Genomic DNA, 12,556 nt, shown 5'->3' on the forward strand with positions numbered 1-12,556 from the left:
GATTTAAAAAAGTTTAGATATTTGTTCTTGAAAATAAGACAAAAATACTGAGTAAGAACATAATTTTTGATGAGTAATATAATATAATATATGCTAAAACATTTTAACGATCTGATGAAATAATGAGTCAAACAAAGTGCGGCTGATGTTACTAAATGAAAGACCATGTCAAGCAAACTGCATTGTGATTGTGATACATTACTGATTGCAGTATGCTTTGTCATACACAGTACTTAATGGATAAACTGGGATTTTGCAGGAGGGGGACTTTAAAAAAAATAATTTAGCAACAGACCTCAGTGTATACTGTACTGCAAAAATAGTAAGAGTAGTACGTTTGCATGCTATTTTAAACACAATCTCCTCTTTGATAAGGTAGCACTTCTTCAACATGCCTAGCAACAACTTAGCAGGAGCGCAGCAGGGAGGTGGATTGAGCTCATGTGCGGTTTTAGCCATCTCACTCCAAAGAGGCGATAGCGAAGCTCCTTTATCCATCCTCTTTAGGGATCCACGAAGGACATCTTCTCCTACCATGCTTGAGCTTTGCTAGGAATGATGATAATGACTTCATTTTAGAGGCCGGCTCTGAACAGAAGATAAAGGAGCAAATTACACACTCAAAAGACAGAGCTCATCGGGATGAGTTTTTAGGGGTTTTTTTTTTTCTGACCGAGGATCGAGTCGAGATGAAGGCAGATGGGTGGTGAGCGGGAGGAGGATCTCTAGAGGGATTATGCTGTATTTCTGATTCTAGTCCCTGGTCTCCCCATGGTTTAATATGCGCCAGAACTCAATCTCACACCCTGAGTGCTGTTGATAAGCCTGAGCATGGTGGCATCAGACCCCAGAGAGGAGTTTATGTAGAGCTGGCGCATGGCAGAAAATCGAATTTCTCCGTAGACAATGAGGTCCATTTGTACAGTCAGGCCGGATGAAAAGAACGCGTTCTGCTGCCACTGTTTCCCACAGATTCCCACATTGTTCTCTCTAGACTGAAAAACACTTTTATTGGAAGTTAAGGAACTTGTTAAGGGGCGATTTAATTAAAACTTGCCACATGCTTTGTATTCATCTTTAGTTGCAGAGCAGCTTTTTTTTGTTTCCATGCTAAAAATCGTTCCTGTCACTTATTGATTCAGGAAAAACACAATAATGGGGCACAATCACAGAGAAAGTGGATTGACAAAAGTCCACAGAGAGAAAATCCCCTGCTGGAAATGCTCTTTTTTTATGTCTTCCTAATAGCAGTTTTATAAACAGCATAGAAGGTTGCTTAAACATGCAATTAAAACTGACCCTACTTTCCTTAATAAAGACTCCTAATCCTAGCATTAGTGCACTTTTTTTCCTGTGCCATTAGATGAGAGGTTCACTTCCAGCATAAATATTTTCCAAGATGTTCACATCTTTCTTTCTTCATTCGAAAAGAAATTGGAGGTTTTGAGGAAAACATTCCAGGATTTTTCTCCATATAGTGGACATCAATGGTGTCCAATAGGTTGAAGGTCCAAATTACAGTTTCAATGCAGCTTCAAAGGGCTCTACACGATACCAGCCGAGAAATAAGGGTCTTATCTATCAAAACAATCGGCCATTTTTTAAGAAAAATACAAATTTATATACTATTTAAAATGCTCATCTTGCACTGGCAATCCAATTAAAATGGGTTGAAAGGCCAATTTAACTCCCCATTGTGCAATTTCACTCAATATTTGTGTGTTATGGATGTTTGTACATCTTATATCAACTTGTTAGCTTACCTACAGTAGCTGACGTCATGTTAACGTCAGTATAAGCTGTGAGCATAATGTTTTCTGCAGGCGTCACATGATGAATACCGTTTTTCTTGACACTTGATTGGCTGTCAATGGAGTTGGTGCCCGTGAAAATCATCCCCAACCAGTCACTGATAAGTTTCCATTACTGCGGACAGCTGCTCATGGAGGCGGCAGACAGTGATTCAGCTCGCTGGAGTCTGCATTGATGATTGGAAATAGATTCCATATTATTCTGCAGGTTATTTACCAATGATTCACTGGAGGACAAAAAAAATGATGCCAATCAGTTTTGAAATTACTGGTAAATGTAGAAGTGAAAACAATTTACTTACTCAATTTGCTGAGCTCAAATAGAAAGTAGACTTCATCTAAATGAAAATAAGAGTTTATATTTGCTATTTATAAATTAAATGGTAACTTCTAGATGCATTTAATATATAGGAAAGAGCGGGGCTAGTTGTCAAAATGTTCACTATCTTTGAAAGCCAATGTTTACAGACATACACCTAAAAGTCTTGATTACAAAAATCCATTCCAATGATATTATCCATGAAATGGATAATAAATACTAAATATTTAAAATACAGTTCATTCAACACATGGGGCTCTCTTGCAGGAAGTAGCACAGGTATATTTGGAGCAATAGCCACAAATACATTTTATGGGTCAAAATGATACATTTTTCTTTTATGCCAAAAATCATTAGGATATTAGTGATATGCATTGCTAAAAACTTCATTTGGACAGCTTTACAGGCGATTTTCTCAATATTTAGATTTTTTTTGCACCTTCAGATTCTAGATTTCCAAATAGTTGTATCTCGGCCAAATATTGTGTATAAATCTCAATTAAAAAAAAAAAGGAAACAAACAACATGCTGAAAGACAAGGCAGAGAAGGCTACTTTTGGTATGGAACAAAGTCTCAGCTTTAAAATGTTACTATTTTTTTTTTATAAGATATTCAAACAATAAATGTTGTTTTGTGGCTTTTAAATGTGTCCCGACAGATTGCGGTAGCACCTTAATTCAAATGGCATATGAACTGATCGTCTCTTTGTCTTTACTACTTATTATAGCACGGAATAAACATGAATGGACATCAGAAGGTATCTTTTTTCAACCACGGAAAGATGTCAATACACACCATTTTTCAAGATTTAAATTCACTGATGTTAATCAACTCTTTTGTCTAGTTTGTTTGTCGGACTAAATGGCAGATACAGCGTTATGACTGGTCAGATCGCCTGTCAATAAAACTCCTAGCGAAGGGTCAATTACAGTCTATTTAAAAGTCAAATTATCATTTTGGCCAACAAAAACCTGCCTCCATCTGACATTTACTACTACAAAATATGATAATATGCAATTTTAGGTTGCAGAGAATTCCCTAATTTACCACAGTCAATACTGACGTGTATGAAACAAGCATGAAGTTTAATTTAGCTTGCAGCCATCGTGACAACTTCCACTGTGTAAAAACTGCATTGAGAAAACATTTTAGCCCTCTGCAATGTTCTTTTTAACATAATTTGGTATTCAGTGTGAATTGTATCTCACACATCCTTCCCTCCTCAGACAATAAAAAGCGAAAAATAACATGTGCATGCAACAATGCAAATTCTGTACACACATATTCACAAGTTGATTTGTGTAAATGCCCCTGTCCAGCCGGGCTCCATCTCTGAGCTGATGGATTAATGATAACTAAACCCGCTGTTTGAGAATCAGTGCTGTATAATTGCGTGGCAACACAATCTGCTTTCAGGGATGACGTTAATGGGCAAAGAGCCTCGGCCAGCCTTTTATTTGGCTGTCAGCGTGTAAAAGGTTCCCTACGGCGCGGACCCCTCTCTGAAAACCAGTCACCACAGTGTCACACGGACAGACGCGGGAGCTTCGCCGCTTTAACAGCCCCAATGATTCAGATCAATCTCTCGAACATGTTTTACCCGAGCGTGGGTGTCATCTCACACATGCCGTTATGCAAGCATCGGCGTCTCTGGCGTAATCCGACGTCTGAGATCTCGAGTCGCTCCCGCAAGATGCACGAAACGAAACGGCCTAATTTTATTATCATTGATTTGAACATTATGCTGTGGATCTTTGGGAGATTATTGCATTAAGAGGAGCGTATAATTCAATTAAAAATGCAGGGCTGAGGAACGCACAATGTCATAATCCCATTTGATATGCGATCAGACGCAAGAGCTGCAGCACAAGACTCTGGCCGTCTGCCCGTGAGCTATGAACTCTGCTGACTGCCCCGACAAATGCACTTTTATTTTCCTGAGGGAGCTGCTTTTCAGGACATGATTTATGTGAGCGTGTTCTCCACAGAGACCCGCGTGTGTGCTTTTCGGAAAGCCCGGGACCGTCGTCTCTTGTCAGCCGGCGCAAATCTGCGGCCATTGTTTTCCATGAACAATGGGGGATATTTTTAAACCAAACTTTACTCCGCAAAAAATGAGAAAGCATTCAATTTCCGACAGCCGATGTTCGGTTAGGTGTGCAGCGTTTGCACTGCAGTGGTTCAGGGCTAAATACAGGGTGCAGGAGCCAATTTCAAGAGGTTCCAATTTAGCACCAGAGTAGTTTCTCCGCCTATTGACCCGCATTACGCTAGTTTGTGCACAGTAGGACCAGGAGACAAACTGACTTTTACAGACTGAGGCACTACATTTTCCAAATGGAAAGGGAGACCTGTGCTGGCCCTCAGTTAACCCAGTCACAGCGGTTTGGCCCTCTGTTTCGACATTTTCAGGTTGGTTTGTTCTAACACTAGTATCACAGTTTGAAAGTGGCTTTCCTCCATAAACAGACATCCTCCAGTGACACAGATAATGATATAGGTCAATCTGTCAGCTCCCAGACTAGATATCAAAGTTTCAGCTCAGACACTAAAAGTCCTTGGTGAAATAGTTTAGCATGTGTTGTTTTATTGACATTATAGTGCTGTGATTTTAAGATACCTGCAATATTTTCCATGCCTTGAAGGTAAGTCAGCGATGCAAGTACAGCTTCAAACTCTGTGGAGAAAGAAAAATGAACTGCTTGTCAATGTTGAATAACATTTTAAATAAAAAATAAATAAATACAGCAACAAGAGTACACAAAATGTGTTTTATTTTTGGTCAAAGCAGGACTTACATTCAACAATTGTTTATTATTGCATTAAACTAAATAAATAAGTAGTTACTGAATTAACCAAAATAATAACGACAATTATTTGCTGTCAAATTGACTAATCGCGATTAATTGCATTAAAAATAAAAGTTTGTGTGTACATATTATATGCGTGTGTACTGTGTATATTTACATACATTTGTAAATATACACACATAGAGTATATATTTAAGAAATAAATGTTATACATTGTTATATGTATACACACAAACACATGTAAATATTTCTTAAATATATACATGGTATGTGTGTGCATCTATATAAATTACGTAAACACAAATTTTTATTTTGAATGCAATTAATCGTGATTAATCGATTTTTGAAAGCACTATTATTTTGGTTAAATTGATAATTAGTTATTTAGGTTAATGCAATAGTTCAATTCATAATTACATGAATGCTACTACTAATAAACAAATCTGAATGTGACTAGTCGCGATTAATTGATTTGACAGCACTAATAATAATAACAATATTTTTTTGTTAATTAAACTATTGCATTAACCTAAATAAATGAACTGATTTTTGGACAATTATTCATTTACAAATAATAATAATAATAATAATAATAATAATAATAATTATTATTATTATTATTATTATTCAACTATTGCACTTACCTAAATTACCTGATTAGTGAATTAACATAAAAAAGCTATAGCTTTTTTTTATTTTCAAGGAATAAATAATTTATTAGATGCAGGCTGGTGAAATAGACGGCAGCATGTTATTTTAAATGAGTGAATGGATTTTAATTATAAGAGAGGATATGGCTGGAAATCTATCAATACAGTGCATTAAAAGACCACATACATTCTCCGGTAGCTACTCTAAAGCTGTCACTGTTGCAAAGCTGTGAGCATTTTTTTTTATCCCTTATAGTGTCTCTATGGCAGAGGGAGCATTTTTTCCCCAAAGCCTATCCACAACTGTGATAATTACCCATGCTTCTTTCCTCTGGCTCATTTGCATAATCAGCACCAGTCATTCACTGTGGTGGCACAAAGGAATATAATGAAACAAAAGAGTAACAAGGGAGATTTCAGATGCTGGCACAATGCTGCCACATTTCTGTATTCGTTTGTTCGTATAGGTCCAACGTCATAAAGACTTTCACTTCACAATGGCATTCATGCAAAAACTTTGGATGTTCCCACACGTTCCATATTATTGTTTCTCTTATTCCTCTTCTTCTTCTTTTTCGTAAGCTTGAACGATTTTGGTCATAAATGGACAGTCAGAGTGTCTGTGCACTTCACAACGGCCTTTACAGCCGTTTTTCTCCCATTGAAAAAAATAATAATAGTTGCTGTTTCCAGCACATCAAAGGGAATGGAGAGAGCATTGATCTGCAGGGTTTCAACATCTGGCCTGAGTGTCATACACAATGCATGCCCCCATTTTCATCCTTCTATTGAGCAAACTGACATGCATGCTGAAGAGAGGGTAAAAACATACAGTATAATAGTTGTAACAATTGTCCTGTCTGCATTGAATTCTGCACTCATGGCTTCAAAGAAACAGGCTTATAAACAACATACTGCACAAATCCAGTCAAATGTACAAGGTAGAAATCAGCATGTTTAACAAAAGAAAAAAAAAGAAACTGTTCTGCATTTTACATTATTTCTGATAACATTCACACACCTCTTTGCAGGTTATGTTGATATGTTTTGGGACTATTAACTAACTATTAACTATGACTTTTGCCTCAATAAACTCCTAATTTGCTGCTTATTGATAGTAATGTAGTTGTTCAGTTTAGTTATGGGGTAGGGATAAGTGCAAATAAGCAGCCAATACACTAGTAATATGCATTCTAATGAGAAATTAGTTAATTGTGAGAATTGTTTATGAGTTAAGTGGCTTCATGAGTGAGAAGCGAAAGACACAACGGTTCTGTTGTGACCATTTTTAAAATAAACTTATAATAAATAAATAAAATAAATACATAGATGGCGACATACCTTAATTATTTTGATTTTATTCAATGTATTTTACTGTAAAAAAAAAAAAAAAAAAAAAACACTAATTGAATAAATCACCAAACCAATTTGTTCGAAAACACACACAACGGTTCTGCTGTGACAATTTATAAAATAAAGTTTAGAAATAAATAAATATGTATATAGTGGCATACCTTATTTCTTTTGATTATTATGGTAAAAAAATTCAAGTTATTAAATAAATCACTTAAACGATTACTTCGAAAAGTAAGTCACGATTCTGCTGTGACTTTTTTTTTAAAATAAACTTTATAAATAAATGTATATATGGCGATTCTTTTGATTTTTTAATGTATTATGGTAAAAAAAATAAGCAAGTCATTAAATAAGTCACATATCTGATTTGTTCGAAAACTAAGAAACAATGGTTCTGCTGTGACAATAAAAAACCTTATAATTAAATAAATAAATATGTATATGGTGAAATACCTTATTTCTTTTGATCTTTCAATGTAATTTGTCAAAATATGGTAAAAAAGTGAGTCACTAAATAAATTACTTAACCGTTTTGTTTAAAAACTAAGACATACAACGGTTCTGCTGTGACAATAATTTTTTTTTATAAATACATAAATATGTCTATGGCAACATACCTTATTTCTTTTGAATTTTCAATGTACTTTGTCAAAATATGGTAAAAAAAACGTCACTGAATAAATCACTTAACTGTTTTTTTCAAAAACTATAAGACGCACAACGGTTCTGCTGTGACAATGTTTTAAAATAAACTTTATGAATAAAAAAAATGCATATATGGCGATACACCTTATTTCTTTTAATTTTTCAATGTATTATGGTAAAAAAAAAGTGAGTCATTGAATAAATCACTTAGCTGATTTGTTCGAAAACTAAGACACATTGGCTATTATGCTGTTACAATTTTTCAAATAAACTTTAGAAATAAATGCATAAATACATATATGTTGACATACCTTATTTGTTTTGATTTTTCAAATGAAATTTGTTAAAAAAAAAGCGAGTCATTGAATAAATCACTTAACCATTTTGTTCAAATACTAAGACAAAAGTTTTGCTGACACTTTAAAAAAAACTTTATAAATAAATAAACAAATAGCAACATTTCTGATTTTGTTTGATTTTTCAATGTATTCTGTTAAAATATGGTAATGAAATTGAATATTGGATATGAACTCAGGTCGCCCGTGCATACGCTGCACAGGGCAATTTATCAAAGCACAATTCAACATGCACCGTCCCATCAAGCTTTACTGTATCTCTTCCTTACAAATGGTTGAATGAGCCCTAGAATTTCTAGCTACGGGCTTGGGTGGAAATCCCAGGATTCAATTTCAAAATCATTCTGCCTCTGTTGCACAGAAATGCACACATAAAAAAGGATTTCAACAATGGCCAGCCAAAGCCTGTCATGAATCTGTTATTGAGCTTTTGAAGTCTGTGTATGCAATAAGATCTGAAACTCAAGCTCAGTGCACTCGATCAGTCGCCACACTTGTCTATTTCCACGAAATCAGGGTGCCACCTCCAAGAAGAAGCCTCATCTTCTGTATTCCCTTTTCTGTATCATTTTCTTATGTACTGTACAGCACTCTTTTCCCAACACTGAAGACAAATTTCACTGACATGGAAGCTCGAGTATATGGCACCACTCTCTCCTGGAGCCTCACCTCATGATCGGCTCAGATGGCGAGGTTAACCTCGACACTTTTACTGGGAACTCAGTCAGAACAACTGGGGAAGACAACAGAACTCCTCAGAGAGGCCCTTGAACATCCCGCGGCTAAAACCGCAGTCTCGCGCTGCTTTTTTGTATGGAACAAAAAGAAATCTATCCTTTTATCCAGTCAACTTTTGTAGCATTCAGAGCAAAGCTTGAAGAGATGGTGTCTGGTGCCGGTGAGAATACTAATAATATTGACTTTAACAGAGAAAAGCTGTGTATGATGGCTGCCTCTTAGGACACTTGCGCTTTTAACAAGGACATTTAAAAAGCGTCAAACGCCTGATTGGAGATACATAAACTAAACTGCGGGGCTAGCCAGTGTGCTGACACAAGCTTCTAATCACCGGCTAATAAATCTCCCCTTTCTCAACTCTTTTACTTACAAATTATGCAGCCTTTAATAGGTGAAATAAATTTTGCAGTGCACCTGGCTTCTAAAAGAACAAAAGTAAGAACGAAAGAAAGAAAGTAATAAAGCAAGCAAGAAAAACACAGCCGCTGTTGTACAATGGAAGCGAAAATGAGGTATTTTTTTACTTGGCGAAATAACTTGAGCATCATGGGAGTGTGGAGGCCTAATGAGGAGAGTGAGATGTTGTGTGTGGTTGGCTGGTGGCAGGATGTCTCTACATCACTCTTAACTAAACAAACCCCCACCTGGGAAGCCTGTTAGCTGCACTGCAGGCACAGACAGCCCCATACCGCAAAAACTGCTACAGTTTGAGAGATGTATTCCCAGGCAACTTGTGCGTCTCTGCAGGCATGCCACTGTCACGTTACGTTACGGAGCGTCACTTGTCCAGCTTTTCTGCAACTCCACCAAACTGAAAAGCAATGTGCTGATGCAGTGGGTATTGAGAAATGGGACTGTGGCTCATGTCATAAGTATTATCTGTCAATAGGGGATTGCTTTTACCAATTTTTATTTTATAAAATGGCCGCAACAGCAATATAATATAATAAGGGTATAAGTTATATGTATATGAATGTGACCCTGGACCACAAAACCAGTCTTAAGTTGCACGGGTATATTTGTAGCAATAGCCAACAATACATTGTATGGGTAAAAATCATTGAGATATTAAGTAAAGATCACGTTTCATGAAGATATTTCAGAAATGTCCTACTGTAAATATATCAAAACTTAATTTTTGATTACCGGTAGTAATATGCATTGCTAAGGACTTCATTTGGACAACTTTACGATGATTTTCTCAATGTTTAGATTTTTTTTGCACCCTCAGATTTTCAGATAGTTGTATCACGGGCAAATACTGTCCTATCCTATCAAAGCAAACATCAATGGAAAGCTTATTTATTAAATCTCAATTTCCAAAAATGGACCCTTATGACTGGTTTTGTGGTCCAGGGTCACAAAAAATAATAATAAACAAAATAATACAGAAGCGCTAAGAGGTCATGCATCATTTTCTTGTGATCTCACCTTATTTTTCCCATGAGAAATAATGTGTCACTTGCCATTTGTTCAGTCACAAGTTAGAAACATAACCAATGGATCATCTGCAGTGAATGGGTGCCGTCAGAATTAGAGCTGATAAAAACATCACAATAATTCACAAGTAATCCACACCACTGCAGTCCATCAATTAATGCCTTATGAAGTATAAAGCTGTGTGTTTATAAGAAAAATCAATCATTTTAACATCAAACTGCTGTTTATGGCTAAAATATGTCCTCCAATCATTGTATTTCTCCAGTGAAAAGGTTGTCTTGTCTAAATTAGGAGAGAAATATGCACAGATCAAGCACTGTTTACAAGCAAAATCAGTCTGAAACTGTTTTAAACAAATATGTGGGTGGATTTCTTAAAGTTAAAACATCTTAATAATAGATTTGTTTCTTACACTTTTAAAAATAAAGGTTCTTTATTGGCATAGATGGTTCTCTGAAGAGTCTTGAACATCCTGCGGAAAAGGTTCTTTATAGTTGAAAAAATGGTTCTTTTAGGAACTGTTCACTGAAAGGTGCTTTGGGAAGCCAAAAATGATTCTTCTATGGCATTACTGCAAAAACACCCTTTTGAAACCTTTCTTTGTAACAGTGTGTAAACACACAGCTTTACGCTTCACAAGACTAGATTACTGTAATTATTGTGATGTTTTTAATCAGCTGTTTGGACACTCATTCTGACGGCACCCATTCACTGCAGAGGATCCATTGGTGAACAAGTGATGTAATGCTAAATTTCTCCAAATATGTTCTCATCTACATCTTGGATTGCCTAAGGGTGAATAAATTTTCATAAAATGCATCTGTCAGCCATCCTTCAGCTGGCAATGAAACTGGCCACATGTTCAAAGTCACTACAGTGTCTGTGACAAAGTTGTAGACCTCTCTGGACACTGATTTGGAAACAGTGTTTTACTGAAGGACACAGAGCTGTTTCAGCTTGGGTGAGTCCTCGGTCAAAGTAAAAATTCGCTCATCCATGATGCAGTGCTATAGATATATGTCTTTGTCATCTCTAGACCAAAGAAAAAACAAGAGAAAACAACTTGAGATTGAGAAAACAACTCATGACAAAAGGACTTATTACTTGGTGAAAGACTAGTTTATAGTACATTAGACTGGCATGGGAAGTTTATGGTCTGACAAGCACTGAATCATTTTGACATGAATATATTAATTAGAAAATAAAATCAATTGTATACAGTTTAATAATATTTGCAATCACAGTACATTTATGTACTGTATATTGGCCATAATGGTGGTTTCAGAATCAATACTCGTAGCTTTAAAATTACTTTTCTGTTAAAGGCTCTTCAGAAAACTTTACAGGTTCTCTGTCTTTGTCAGAGGCTGTAAGACCATCTTCTCTAAGTTTCTTGTAAAAATATTTATAACTGTGGAACTCTAGTCAATAAACTGAACTGCCCTCTAAGGCCTCGTCTGTCAGAAAACAGATGCAGCGAAATGCCACAACGAAACCACCTCACAAATTCAGAATATTCCTCTAAATTTTTCATAAATGGGGGCACGTACTAATGAAAAGCCTGGTAGTTGCTGACATCAACCAAATCCCAGATTTATGCTTTCATAGCGCATGCACATTTTTCTTGTCTCCTGATGCCAGATGTGAAAAAAAAAATGGTCCAGTGTCCGACCCTATTGGGAGTTTTATTATGAGTTATATCCCTGTTTTCTCAAGGTGTGTGGAGTCCCGAGGGTGAGCTGTGAAGGACCTTTGCATGGGCTGTAAAGCAAGACAGGTCCGTTTCAGGAAAGCACCTTCACAGTGAATTCATCCCTAAAAACAGGGTCACGGCAAAAGGGACGTATTCTGTCACAGTCTCTGAAACAAGAACCATGAGAATTTAAAACATGGAAAGCTTACCTAGCCTAGTTTTTTTTCATCCCAAAATACTGGTTGGTGGGCAGTTCTGGTCCTTTAGCCAAGTTGCTACACCTTGTCTGCAATGATATAAAAACAACAGTTATTACATAAGCAATATCATGGAAGTAAGATCACTGTTTAACTGTTTATCAGCATCATTGTGATTCCCCAAGATTTTATGGATTTCTTCAAACGTTATAGTAATTTGTTAACACTTTACAATAAGTTATTGTATTAAATAGTTACTGTATTCACTAACACGAAAAAACAATGAACAATGCAATATTACATTATTAATTAATCTTTGTTAAAGTTACAGTTGAAGTAAAAAGTTTACATCCCCCTTTCAGAATCTGCAAAAAGGTTCAAATGCTCGCTGATGATCCAGAAGGAAAAACCATGGATTAAGAGCATTAAGAAAACTTTTTGAATTTAAAGATCGGGGTAAATTTAAGTTATTTTGTCTTCTGGGAAACATGTTACTATCTTTTGTAGCCTCTGAAGGGCAGTACTAAATGAAAAAATATG

Source organism: Garra rufa, chromosome 4 (assembly GCF_049309525.1).
Source record: "Garra rufa chromosome 4, GarRuf1.0, whole genome shotgun sequence".
Classification (NCBI taxonomy): domain Eukaryota; kingdom Metazoa; phylum Chordata; class Actinopteri; order Cypriniformes; family Cyprinidae; genus Garra; species Garra rufa.